Source organism: Gopherus evgoodei, chromosome 18 (assembly GCF_007399415.2).
Source record: "Gopherus evgoodei ecotype Sinaloan lineage chromosome 18, rGopEvg1_v1.p, whole genome shotgun sequence".
Lineage (NCBI taxonomy): Eukaryota > Metazoa > Chordata > Testudines > Testudinidae > Gopherus > Gopherus evgoodei.
Genome location: NC_044339.1, coordinates 12945420 through 12958024, shown reverse-complemented (window position 1 = coordinate 12958024; position 12605 = coordinate 12945420). Strand labels below are relative to the sequence as shown.

The following is a 12605-nucleotide window of genomic DNA, read 5'->3' as shown; positions in this document are numbered from 1 at the left end:
TTCTTTGGAGAAATACAGCCCTTAAAGCACCTTAAATCTCTGAAGCACTGTTACTTTCCTCTTTCAGATTTTTTCTTCATATTAATATGCATGAATGGATAAAAATGCCTATATCAGGGAAAAGAGGAACAAGACATTCTAGCATCAGAACCATGCATCTTGGATCCTGTGGCTCCCATTGTTACCAGGCTGAATCTCAGATGTACTTTAAAAAAACTTAAACACTCATAAATGTTTTATATCTTTAATATTCTGTACAATAATGATCAAGCCTCTGCCTCACCAACTCACCCTCGCTTAATAGTGATTAGTACCAGCCCTATTTTAAAGATGTGGATACTGGGGAACAGACTTGCTGTGCGCTTCCCGAGTTTAGAAAGTAAGACAGTGAAAGAGTAGGGCTCTATACTCAAATCCTGGCTCCAGTACTGTACTCAGCCCACTGAGCCATGCTGCTTTGACCCTGATGCACAATGGGACTACTCATATGCTTGAAGTTAAGGATATGCGTAAGTGCTTTACTAGACTATATACCCTGTCTAGGCTGGTATATTTCTTATCCCCCCACCGTTGCACTACCACAGGACCAGCTCTGCTAATGGTAGCCATAATGGAAGCACTAATGCTGTCAACAGACAGCACCCTTTCATCAGAGACACACACTAGGGTAGATGGACTGTTAACCATGTTGTCTAACACAGCAACTCAGAGCAGGTCTACACAACACGGTCGTTAAAACATTAGGAGTCTGTCTACTCTAGTGCTCTCAAGTAAAAGTGCAATGATGGAAGGTTTGGGGGCATTTTTTTTTAAGATACTAGCGCAGACAAAACTATAGAATGTGTTGACCTATATCCTTCAGTTATGGTTTCAAATGAGGCAGAGATATACACAGGTGAATGTGAGTTCTGACTAACGGGGAAGGCAGATCCTGATTCTGCAACCAGGGCATACAAGTAACACCTACAAGGCTCTTGTGAAGCCCAAGTTAACTCAATGAGGCAGCAGTTCACCAGCACAAATCTGACTGTAGGCTTAATATTTAATGTCTGCATAAGCAAGATATATTTATCACTTTGGATGGCAAGACTACTTGATGCTTTGGGATCAAATTTAAAATTAAGACATTTAATCAACATTCAACTTATCTCAACAATTTAACCTTGATTCTTACCACCTTATAGGTAACAAGTTTGATACAGACAAAGGAAAATAATGCCTTGAAGGCAGGTCAAATTACTTGAAAGAGCAATGTCAATTTAAAAAATTTATCATTTCTATCAGAAGGCTTGTTCTTCCCTGTTTAAAAAAAAAAAAAAGTAACACTTAGCAGCAAAATACAAGTAAGTAACAAGAGGTAGAACTTTTCTGTTTGTTTACTTTCTGCACTTGACAGCACTTTGTATATAGTCAGTTTCATGGTTCCCACAGTATAGTCAGTCAGCCCTGAACCTAAAATGAGACCCTCATGCCCACATGAATGCCACCTGACACCAAACTGGGGGTTCAGACAACTGCCAGGAGCCACCCACCTGGATCTAACTGCAGGATCAGAGCCTTAGGCCATGTCTTCATTACAAAGTTTAGTCAACTTCATCATGTAAGTCGACATCAAACCTCTGACAGTTCTTTTTCTCTCCTGCTGATACTAGCTCACCTTGACCGATCACTCTCCTTACAGCGTGTATGTTAACACCCATCGTTTCATGTTCTCTGTGTTATATGCATCTTCCTACTGTATTTTTCACTACATGTATCCGATGAAGTGGGCTGTAGCCCACGAAAACTTATGCTCAAATAAATTTGTTAGTCTCTAAATTTGCCACAAGTACTTTTTTTTTTTTGATGTAAGCAAGTTGATCTTGCTTGTCCACACTACACTCATTGTGTAGGAGTGCATCCTCACTAGCACTCAACACACGGAGTACTGCACTGTGGGTAGGTATTCCACAGTGCACATAACCTACTAGTGGAATTTTGGGTTGGGCTTGCAATGCCTTATGGGACCTAAATATTGGGAACATGGCATTAGCCTCCCATGATGTAGTTACCTCCTTCCCTCCCTCCCTGAAATCAACGGAAAATAAACCACGCTTTTTTCGCAAGCCTGGGTTGCCCGTGCGGATACCATAGCATGACAAGCAGGGACCCTGCTCAGCTGTACACTGTTGTTGTGAGCATTACAAACACCTCACACCTTATCCTGCAATATTTACACAGATGATACAGGAGCCACCACACGGAAAAGCGTGATGCCACACAAGCAGCTCTGCTGGAAGACATATAGCAGAGCAATACTAAAATGAGAGCTGCTCTGGCAGTGGAGAAGCGAGTGGTGATAGCTCTGTGGAAGCTTGCAATGCCAGACTGCTACTGGTCAGTGGAGCATCAATTTGCAGTGGGTAAATCTACCATGGGATTTGTTGTGATCCAAGTTTGCAGGGCCACCAATAGACTTCTGCTAAGAAGGGTAGCGACGCTGGGGAACATGCAGGCTATAGTAGATGGTTTTGCTGCGATAGGGTTCCCTAACTGCGGTGGGGTCATAGATGGAACACATATCCCTATCTTGGCACCAGATGACCTTGCCAAAGAGTACATAAACTGAAAGACGTACTTCTCAATGGTGTTGCAAGCACCGGTGGGATCACAGAGGCCATTTCACCATAGGATGGTCAGGAAAGGTTCATGCTGCACACACATCTTTAGGAACACAAGTCTGTTCAGAAAGCTGCAAGCAGGGATTTTCTTTCCAGACTGCAAAATAACCATTGCTGATCTTGACATGCCAGTCGTGATCCTGGGAGACCCAGCCTACCCTTTGCTTCCATGGCTCATGAAGCCGTACGCAGGCAGCCTGGACAGCAGTAAGGACTGGTTCAACTACAGGCTAAGCAAGTGCAAAATGGTGGTGGAATGTGTCTTTGTATGTTTAAAAGGTTGCTAGCGTTGTTTGCTTACTAGGTTAGACCGTAGGCTATATTTACACTATGCACCTTTTATCGTGCCGCTAAAAGGTGCGCAATGTAGTCACTGTTTGTTGGCAGGAGAGAGCTCTCCCGACAAAAACCTTTCACTCTCAACGAGCAGCGGTAGCTTTGTCCGCAGGAGAGCTCTCCTGCCAAGAAAGCTCTGTTTAGACTGGTGCTTTTTGTCAGCAACATTTGTGTCATTCACGGGGGTGGGGGGTGCTGTTTTTTTTCACACTTCAATGATTTTGTCATTCAGTTTCCAGCGAAAGCAATATTTCCATTTTTATTTCTGCCTGCTGTGCGCTCCATAATATCTGTGAAACAGGGAGAAAAGTTTCCGGCAGGATGTGGGGTTAAGGCAGATCGCCTGGCAGCCAATTTTGAGCAGCCAGACACCAGGGCAATAAGAAGAGCACATCCAGGGGCTCTGCATCTCCGTGAGGCTTTGAAAACCAGTTTCAGCAATGAGCTAGAGTAATATGACACTTATCTGTGTTGTTCCTTACCAAACTGTCCCCTCCATTGCGTTTTCTCCCCTGTAAACTCCACCCCCCCACCAGCCACCATGTGTTGAATTAAATAAAGAACCTTTTCTCCTCAATCCGTTAAGTTTTATTATGCTACAAACTCAGAGACAGCGAAGAAAAGCAAGATAACCTGGGGCAAAAGGGCTGGTAACATTGTGGGGGCAGAAACAAAGAAATCTTGTTTACAGATGCACTCCAATAACAATCAAAGGTGTGGGAATGGGTGTCTTCTGGTCCTTGTACCCTCCCCTGGTGTTCAGTGCACGGGATACCTGAGTCTCCCCCTTCCACTCCCAGTCTCATACAACATTTGCGGGAGGAGGATGTAGAACTGAGCGATGATGGCAGCAGGTTCAGCATAGGCTGCAGAGGGACTCTGGCATCCAGATCCCTTTCTTGAATCTCAACCAGACGCCTCAACATGTCTGACTGCTCCTTCATAATCCGCAGCATCTCTTCTGCATGGCATGCTCTTGTTCCCTGCATGCTCTCCTGTCCTCCCTGTCCACGTCCAAGTTCTCAGACAGTGTAATCCTCCATGCTCTAAGCGCCATCTTGTCACTCTCAGAGATGTGCATTAACTCATTGAACATGTCCTCCCGAATCTTCTTTTTTCGCCTTCTAATCTGGGAAAGTCTCTGTCCCAGTGTCGAGGATGCGCCGATGGACAAGGTTTCAGCTGCATGGAAGGCAAAGCACAAGGGCAGCATTGACAGTGCACACATGGTTTCTGCTGCAAAGTTAATTTTTTTATTTTTTAATCTAAAAAAATCTCTTAATACTCTTCACTGCAAGCCACAACATAATCACAACCGCTGGCTATTACAAGAGTCAGTTTGCTGCTCCAGCCATGGTGAGTACGGCCACAAGGCATGGGAGAGAGGCCTTTTGCTGCTGCTTTTGTGAAGACATTCTTAGGATCACAAGGAACTTGAGAAAAGCCCCCTTTCGCCTAGCAACCTGGATGGTGCTGGAGGACAGGAACCAGTGTAAAGCCCCCCCCCTAAAAGTTCCCCACACACACACACAAAAACAGCACCGAGCTGGGGGGAAGGGAGATGAACAGGAAGCAGCCACATACTCTGCTTTTTTTCCCAGTGCTTCTTGCAATACATGGTGATTCCTTCCAGCTACAACCACAGCATGTTTAGGAAAGCGCGATTGCGTGATCCAGATTTCACCAAACAGGGGACAGATTATTTGTTCAATTGTTTGCGATTTAAGAACTAGTATTCAAAACTTCCCCTTGTTTCTCCTAGGTGGCCTTATGTGATATTACTCTCCTGAGGGTAACAGAGGTGGCAAGGGAGATGCTGCAAGTGTCTGGGTACAGACCTGGTCCTTATGCTGCAATGCTGTGTGCTGCAATGATGCCAACAGAGTTAATACTGGAGTGGCACAGGAAAGTGTCCTACCGTGGTGGAGGAAATAAGGCAGCCCTTCCCAGAAACCTTCTGCAAAGGATTGCAGAGTACCTCCATGAAAGCTTCCTAGAGATTTCCATGGAGGATTCCCGGGCCATCCCTATGCACATAATAAGTCTTTTTCAGAGAGCACCCTCTGCATGGCTGGAGTGGCCACCAATACCTACTTTTTGGTTCAGATTAAACCTAAAAAATAATAGCATGTAACCCCGACAGTTTGATTGGAAATATGTACTCACTAGAGGTGCCTTCCCTGGTGTCACGCTCCACCACCAACTGGAGGGATGTGCTCCAGGGTTAAAAATAATTCTTGGCTGCCAGGGAGAATGGATCTTCCATTTGCCTGCCTCACATTCTCCCCTCATCAACAATGTCCTCCTTGTTGTTGCTCGAGGTCGCCTGGGGCTCCTGGGAGGTATCCATGGAGCCTTTTGGGGTAGTGATGGGATCACCGCTGAGAATCGTATGCAGCATCTCATAAAAGCGGCATGTCTGTCAGGTAGAACCAGAACGACTGTTCACCTCCCTTGTCTTCTGGTATGCTTGCCAAAGCTCCTTTATTTTCACATAGGACTGCTGCCTGCCCCTAGTATACCCCTTATCCCTCATGTCCCATGCAATCTTGGCATAGATGTAAGCATTTCTTCTGCTGGATCGGAGCTCTGCCTGCACAGACTCTTCTCCCCACACAGCAATAAAAGTATGGAGTATGTTTGCGGCCTTGAGTCTCCATGATCAGCTGTGCTGGTGAGCTCTCCATGCTGATCAAACAGGAAATGAAAACTGATAAGTTCCCAGGGCTTTAACAAGGGAGTGGCTGTTTCCTATGTACCTGGCTAACATGCAGTGGAGTTGAAAATGCTCTCCAGAGCAGTCACAGTGGAGCACTGTGGGACACCTCCTAGAGGCCAATTCATTTGAAATACACAACACAGTGTCTACGCTCTCCCCACATCGACCAGTGGATGTCGAATCAAGTGCTATGCCTCTCGCGGAGGTGGAGTATAGAAGTAAACTTTACAGGCCACTTAAGTCGGTGGAAGGGACTCAGTAGCATGGACACATACATTATTAGATCGATTTAACGCAGTTTATGTCCACCTAAGCGTGTAGTGTAAACCAGGCCTTAGTTAAGCAGTTTCTTATGTTCACTGCGTAAACACAACACCCAACAGTAGAAAGAAAAAACATGTTTATAAAAAATATAGAAAATTATGACTGTAAAAAACAATTGGTAGCAAACTCAGGGTCAAGTGTAATACCTGAAATTCCTTTCAACTGCACTGTTTTTAAACTGACTGGATTTCAAGTTGACAGTGTCCATTTAATACAGCCTGAGGAATTATGCACTTTGAATATTCAGCAGGAGTTGTATACTCTGTAAGAGGTCAAATTTTGATTTGTGACATTCTAGTCTCAATACCATTGTGATAAATAGGAGAACAGAACCCCTGGACATTCTGTATGCTGTATACTGTTACAAAAAAAATAATTAAATATAAAGTGAGGTTCATACCCAGGTTACTTCAGTGCTTTTTCACTATAACACCTGAGATTTTTTTCCCGGGTTACCTCAAGTTTTAAGTAAACAGGCATAGAAAACTGATCATTTAGTAGGATACCTGCTGCTCCCATTAAACTTCTACTAATTATTTTTAGACTACTCACAACCAAAAGTGATTTTAAAGTAATCTTGATACACGGGCTTACCAAATGCAGGCAGCACTTGCGTTATACTAGATTTTAAGAGTTTCACACTCAAGAGAAGTGTAATGTCAGCATTCTCAAAGATTGACAAAGCCACCACCAATTCTTATTTGACACATTTCGAAGAGTTTCATAAAGGAGGACATTGTCATCCCCATTTTAAATAGAGGAAAAACTGATGCAAGTCACCATCTAATCTAAGGCTATAGCTTTACTCTTCTCTTGGTCAAACTACTACTAAATAATTATATTTAGATATTCAGTTGAAATGGAATCTGTCAACTAATATTTCAGCTTGTTTTTTACTCAGCTGTCTAAAATCCCTTCCTTGAGGAGGTTTCTAATGCAAAAGGAATCATCACAGTACTCGGGTTGTTTTCTCCCTTGCTTATACATCAGCCTCTTTGAAGGGAAAAGTTGGGCACAACTACCAGCATTATAAAAGCTTGCTTAAAATGCTGCTGGCAAACCAATGTAAGATGAACAATTCTTCATTGTGGTTCCTGCTCCATGCACCTTCCCCTCCAAAAAGTGCCTTATTTTATTTCTTATCAACATATTAGCAACATCCTCATATTCATCTCCCCAAAACCTCCTATGCAAAACTATTCCTCAACTGTTACTAGTGATGCCATCCTGGCAGCTAGTTTCCAATTATTCCATTGGACAGACATGGTTATTGGACTGTAAACCTCATTTCAAGCTGAACTGAAGTAAACAAACAAAACAAATATCAAACAAGTAGTATTTGATTTGATCAACAGGATTTTGTTCTGTTTTTTGCTTCCAATACTTAAGAATCCTATGATGTTGGTAGGTAGCATTATTTCCACTGTCTTTCCCCTCGTTAAAGAAAGCCTACTTTAGTTTGTTATTTTAAAAGGGATACTTGTCAAGCAGTTTAAACTCAAAGTTTAGATTTAAGACTATGTCCAAAATCAAGTATCAATAGAAGCACTCATTTGTTGTCCTTTAAATATTTTAAAGGATATCATTTGTTTGGATTTAAACAAATCTGCAACCCAGACAACTGCTCCATGCTTATACAGCTGAACCAGAAAGCAAAATTCAGAAATGTTTAAGATGTTAATTAGTCTATTGTCCAAACTAAGAAAAATGCACCAAATGAACAGCATAACAGATGAAAACCAATAGGTTTTAAGGCTTTCCAATCTAATCTCCTGCATAAGAGAGACCATGGGACTTCCTTGAATCAATTATTGCTTCCAGTCCAACAGTTATGTTTGAGCTAGAGCATATCCTTCAGAGAGGCACCCAAACTAGATTTAAAATTTTCAGTAATGGACAATCTGCCATAATCCTTGATAAGATGCTCTGGTTAATTATGCTGAAGGCTAAACATTTTACTCATTTTACATATACTTATTTAAAAAAATATTTGGTTTTAATAATCTACTATAATTTTAGAAGCAAAGGAGAACTGAGTTTCATTTTAAAATTCTTGTGACAAGATAATAATGAACAAGTTTCACACTGTAATACAAGAGAGAAGTGAATACACAGAAACCAAATCAAGAGTTTGGTTGATTTGAAATAAGGGGATCTTATAATGATTAAGACCCCGCACCTCCAGTGGAGATTTGTGTAGGTGCAGGGGTCTTCCCAGACAGCTATCATTGCAGGATCTAAGCCTACCCACCAAGTACTTTTTCTCTGTTGAATATCCGATGGCTGCATTTTTTTTTTTTAGTACTGTATTTACATGTCAACATCACAGAGAAAATGTAAATGCGTGTTACTGAAGCTCAATGTCCTTTAAAGATGAAGTCCATGAATTCAAAGCCACCCCTAGGCAAACTTATCTTATCAACAGAGCTGTTAATAGGTTAACACAGGTTCTGCTGTGCCATTACGTAGCCAATAAGACAATCTTAAAAAATTCTACTTGCTCAAGGCAAGAATTTATTAAATCATTCAAGTTACCTCTCAGTCTGCCCACGCCCCTTTATTGCAAGGTTGGACAAATGCATTTTGGGCCCAGGATGCTAAGTTCACAAACACTGATGCTTAAAACAACTATTAATACCGCAGCTAATGCTAACGTAGCAAGGAACATAGTATTTAGTTATCAAGCAGAACTGAAATCAGGAAAAATTATTAATCATGTTTTACCTTGTAATGCAATATTTAGAAAACCTTTTCTCCCCCCACTGCTCCAGAAAAGGGCCAAAGAGCCCCCATCCTCCAATCAGATCTGTGGGGACACATTTCTGCACCTGTGCAGAACCCCAGTGAAGTCGGTGCAACTCCGCTTGGGTGCAAAGGGGTCTAGATGAATAAATCCAATTATAGGATTGGCGCCTAAGGCAGGTTTGCCTCTCCTAGCTGCAGTCACCATTTCAGCTTACAGAATAGTAATGCTTCACACTGGTATCTTTCAGTCAGGGATCTCAAAGGCCTTGTCTGCACTAAGAATGTCAGAGAAGTCTCCCTCTATTACTCTAACACCAGCAAAGCTCCATACAGAAAGTGCTGAAGCATTAGAAAGCCATTGGCAGTTTTTCTATTATGTCATGCAGACATGCTTTGAGCTGAGTTAGATGAGGCAACAGTAAATGTCCCTGTGGCTGGTCTACACTAATGTTCCTCCTGTTGTTACTGCCACTGGGGCTGCACTTGTGATAAAACAACATGGGAAATGTTCCTGAAAATCCTCAGTCCAGATGCAGCCACCATATTTTACAAAGCTGAGGAAACAGGCACTGAGGGGGATGTGATTTGGCCAAGCTTACACACAGCAGGTCAGTGCCAAAGTCAGAAACATTATGTGGGAGTCTTAACTCCAGTTCCCTGCTCTAACCATGACACTATTTACCTTAGTACTCCATAAAGGTATGACAGGAGTGCCTGCATATCCTCAAATGTCTTCTTACAGGATCCAATATACTGTGATCACTCCTTCCCTTCTGACTTCTGCACACCACAAAGCTATCAGACATTCGAAAGCACTGGTGAGTCATTTGAGGATTTACCACCCTCAATCCAAAGTTGCTAAGTGGCAAACTCTGCCCTACTTTGGCAGCCTCAGACCACACCTGTAACTGTAATCCATTTACAATGCCATTGTAAAATAAAAGGCATTCAACAAGCTACACAAATCCAGTTTAGAACAGAGAGAGAGGAAATACAACGCAAAACATTTGTCTGCCCTTGGATCACTTTTAAATATCATCATAGCATCCTCACTCGCTCCTAGCCACCTCACTCTGTTAGCCTTAAGCATGGTCTTTAACAACAAAATATTCTCCTTCAACAGCAATCTCTTCTACTCTCACCACTCCCACAAAAAAAAAATCAATCACAAATACACAAATCGGGGGGGGGGGGGGGGGGGAACACATCCTGCCCTGGAAAAATTTTCTAAGAGGGAAGGGAGAAAGAAGAGGTTGAAAGGAAGTAGCCCATGGGCTGCGAATGTAAAGAGCACTATCCGATCTTTACACAGTCACGAACAAACAAAAAAGAAACAGCAGCAGAAACCAGCTCTGAGAAGGGGAGGAGGGAAGAAGAGGCTGAACGTTTTTATGTCCTTTAGTTTCCGATTTACTCTTTCGCATTTACAAGGTTACAGAAAGGCCATCCAGGAGGTGGGGGGACGGAGAGACAGGGGTAGAAAATGCTGTCCTGATCCTTCATTGCTCAAAAGAAAAGAAGGAAACAAGAGGCTGTGTTTGTGTGCAAGTATAGTCCTAAATATGGGAGAGTGTATGAGAAAGAACAATGAGCTCCAAGCCTGGGCATTGTGTCTCTCTCTACCTCCCTCTCTTCCCTCCAGTCCTCACTAACCAACAACAACAGATCTGCAAAGCTACTATCCACCCAACCCTGGCCATTAAAATCAACCCGTTTGTAATTTACAAGGCAAACACAGAGAGCAAAGCCAAGAGATGTAATATTTACCCACTGATGTTTTTTTTTATTTATTTTTTTAAATACACAAATTCATTTTCCCTTCTCCTCTTCTCCACCACCTGGGGTTGCCTGACTCTGAAAGGAAGCTGTGTACACAAACCATAAACATGTTTCTTGCAGTATTAAAACTGAGAAAGATCCAGAATATTACACATTAAACTGAACATGTAGCATGTCTGTATTTTATAACCTACCACATTTTCCCTCTGAGTAATCAGATCTTTTTTTCATTTTTTAAAGGAAATATATTATTTGAATCCTGCCATTTCAGGTTTCTTTCAAAACAAAGTGCCCCTACCCAAATGTAACACTAACATCAAAGGACCAGACTCTGATCTCAGTTACACTAATGTAAACCCAAAATAATTTCACTGTGGCAAATCTGAACTCAGAAGCTGGTCCAATGAGTACATAAAATCTTGTGAGCCTCTAATTTCCAAGAACTTTATGGTTTCCAAGAAAAGAGTCAGTGTAAGAAGTCAGTTAATCAAAAATAACTGCAAACAGTGTACAAAAATAAATCTTAGGAAAGAGACACTTCAACAATGAATCACATTGTTTTCTTCCCAGCAACTTCTTGAACAGCCAGTTTCAGAAATGAAACCTGTAATGTTGTCTACCTCCCACTGCTTTTCTGTTTAGGTTTGTGTCTCTCTCCTTCTAAAGTGCAAAAAGCAGAAAAAAAAATACTTCCCACACAACTAAAAATGTCACAACTAAACCCATTTGCATCTGCATCAAAATTTTGATTTTGCAATGTGTTATAGTCCCCCAAGGACACATGAAAAGTAAAGAGACTCTTACATTTATAAAAATGGGTTTGTTTTTTAAACACTTCCAACTTGCCCACACCTGGAAGGTTCCATCCTCCAACAACCCTCTCAGACTGATGAAGCCAAGATATTTAGTGGCAACAAATATAATTCAGACAAGTTCTCCTAAAACAAGAGCTGTGAGGAGGAAGTAATCTAGTCAGACACTTTACCTTTCTATGATACGTTCAGATTAGAGTCCTCTCTCCCCACACACCGAGCCAAACCTCTGACATGTTTTCAAGATGTTCACAGGTTGAAGCATCCTTTTCCCTTCTCTGGCTCATACAGCCCCAGCAACTGGCAACAAAAATAACAATCCAGCCAGGGACTGATAGAGCAGGAGGAGGGAGAAAGGAAACAGGCAAGTTGGACACTTTAACTTCCCTTAAATTGCAGCCACACAGACTCCCCTGATTCTCCTCCTACTCATGCAAGCGGTTCACAGTGGCCTCCTACACCAAGCCCCCAATCCTGCTTCACGCAATAATCATCAAACCTCACAAGTTCACCCAAACACTCGAGTGGAGAAAGAAGCAACAGACAAGCTGGAGACTTTACCTGACCCCTTAATTACAGGCAGATACATAAAAAACCCCGGCTCCCCCCTACACAGCAATAAAAAAAAAAACCTCGCCCAATCTATTCAAAAGAAGCCTCTTTCTCCATCACCCCCCTCAGACACACACACACACACACAGACACACACACACACCTCATTCTCTGCCCCACAAAACCCAACAAGAGGGGGGGGAGCAGCAGCAGGTAAGTTAGAGACTTACCTTCCCCTGACGCTCTACACCATCAGTGGGTGCTTCTGGGGCGCCAGGCAGGCTCTGGAAAGAAGTGGGGAGATGAGGAGGGAGAGGAGCAGGGGAGGGGGGCTCAGCCCGGGCACGGCGGGGGAGACAGCACGCGGCGGGGGGCGGAGGAGCGGGTGCTGGGGGGCTCAGGAGGGCTCGGGTCCTTCAGCAGCAGGGGCCCAAGGGCATGGCCGCGGAGGACTGGGCAGACAACGTGCAGCGGCTAGAGGCGGCGGCGGCGGCGACTCGGGGACCCGGGCGGCGGGGCGGGCGCGCGGGGGAGGCTCCGCGAGCGTCTGGGGGTCAGCCGGGCTCTGCCTCCTCCTTCCTGCTCACACACCGAATCGGCACCCAGCCAGGCCGGACCCACACGCCAGTATCCGGCCTCCTGATTGGATCAGGACCGGGACCCCATGACCCGGCAGGA

The 12605-nt window shown here is 43.4% G+C and overlaps 1 protein-coding gene across 1 annotated transcript in view; it reads right to left on the bottom strand.

The window, feature by feature from the left end:
- RERE (arginine-glutamic acid dipeptide repeats) overlaps positions 1–12401 on the bottom strand; it is a 402767-nt gene extending 390366 nt beyond the window's left edge. The window contains exon 1 of the mRNA XM_030538001.1: positions 12158–12401. The gene's annotated coding sequence lies outside the window, so the exon portion shown is untranslated. The remainder of the gene's footprint in view (positions 1–12157) is intronic.
- Between the last annotated feature and the right edge of the window lie 204 nt (positions 12402–12605).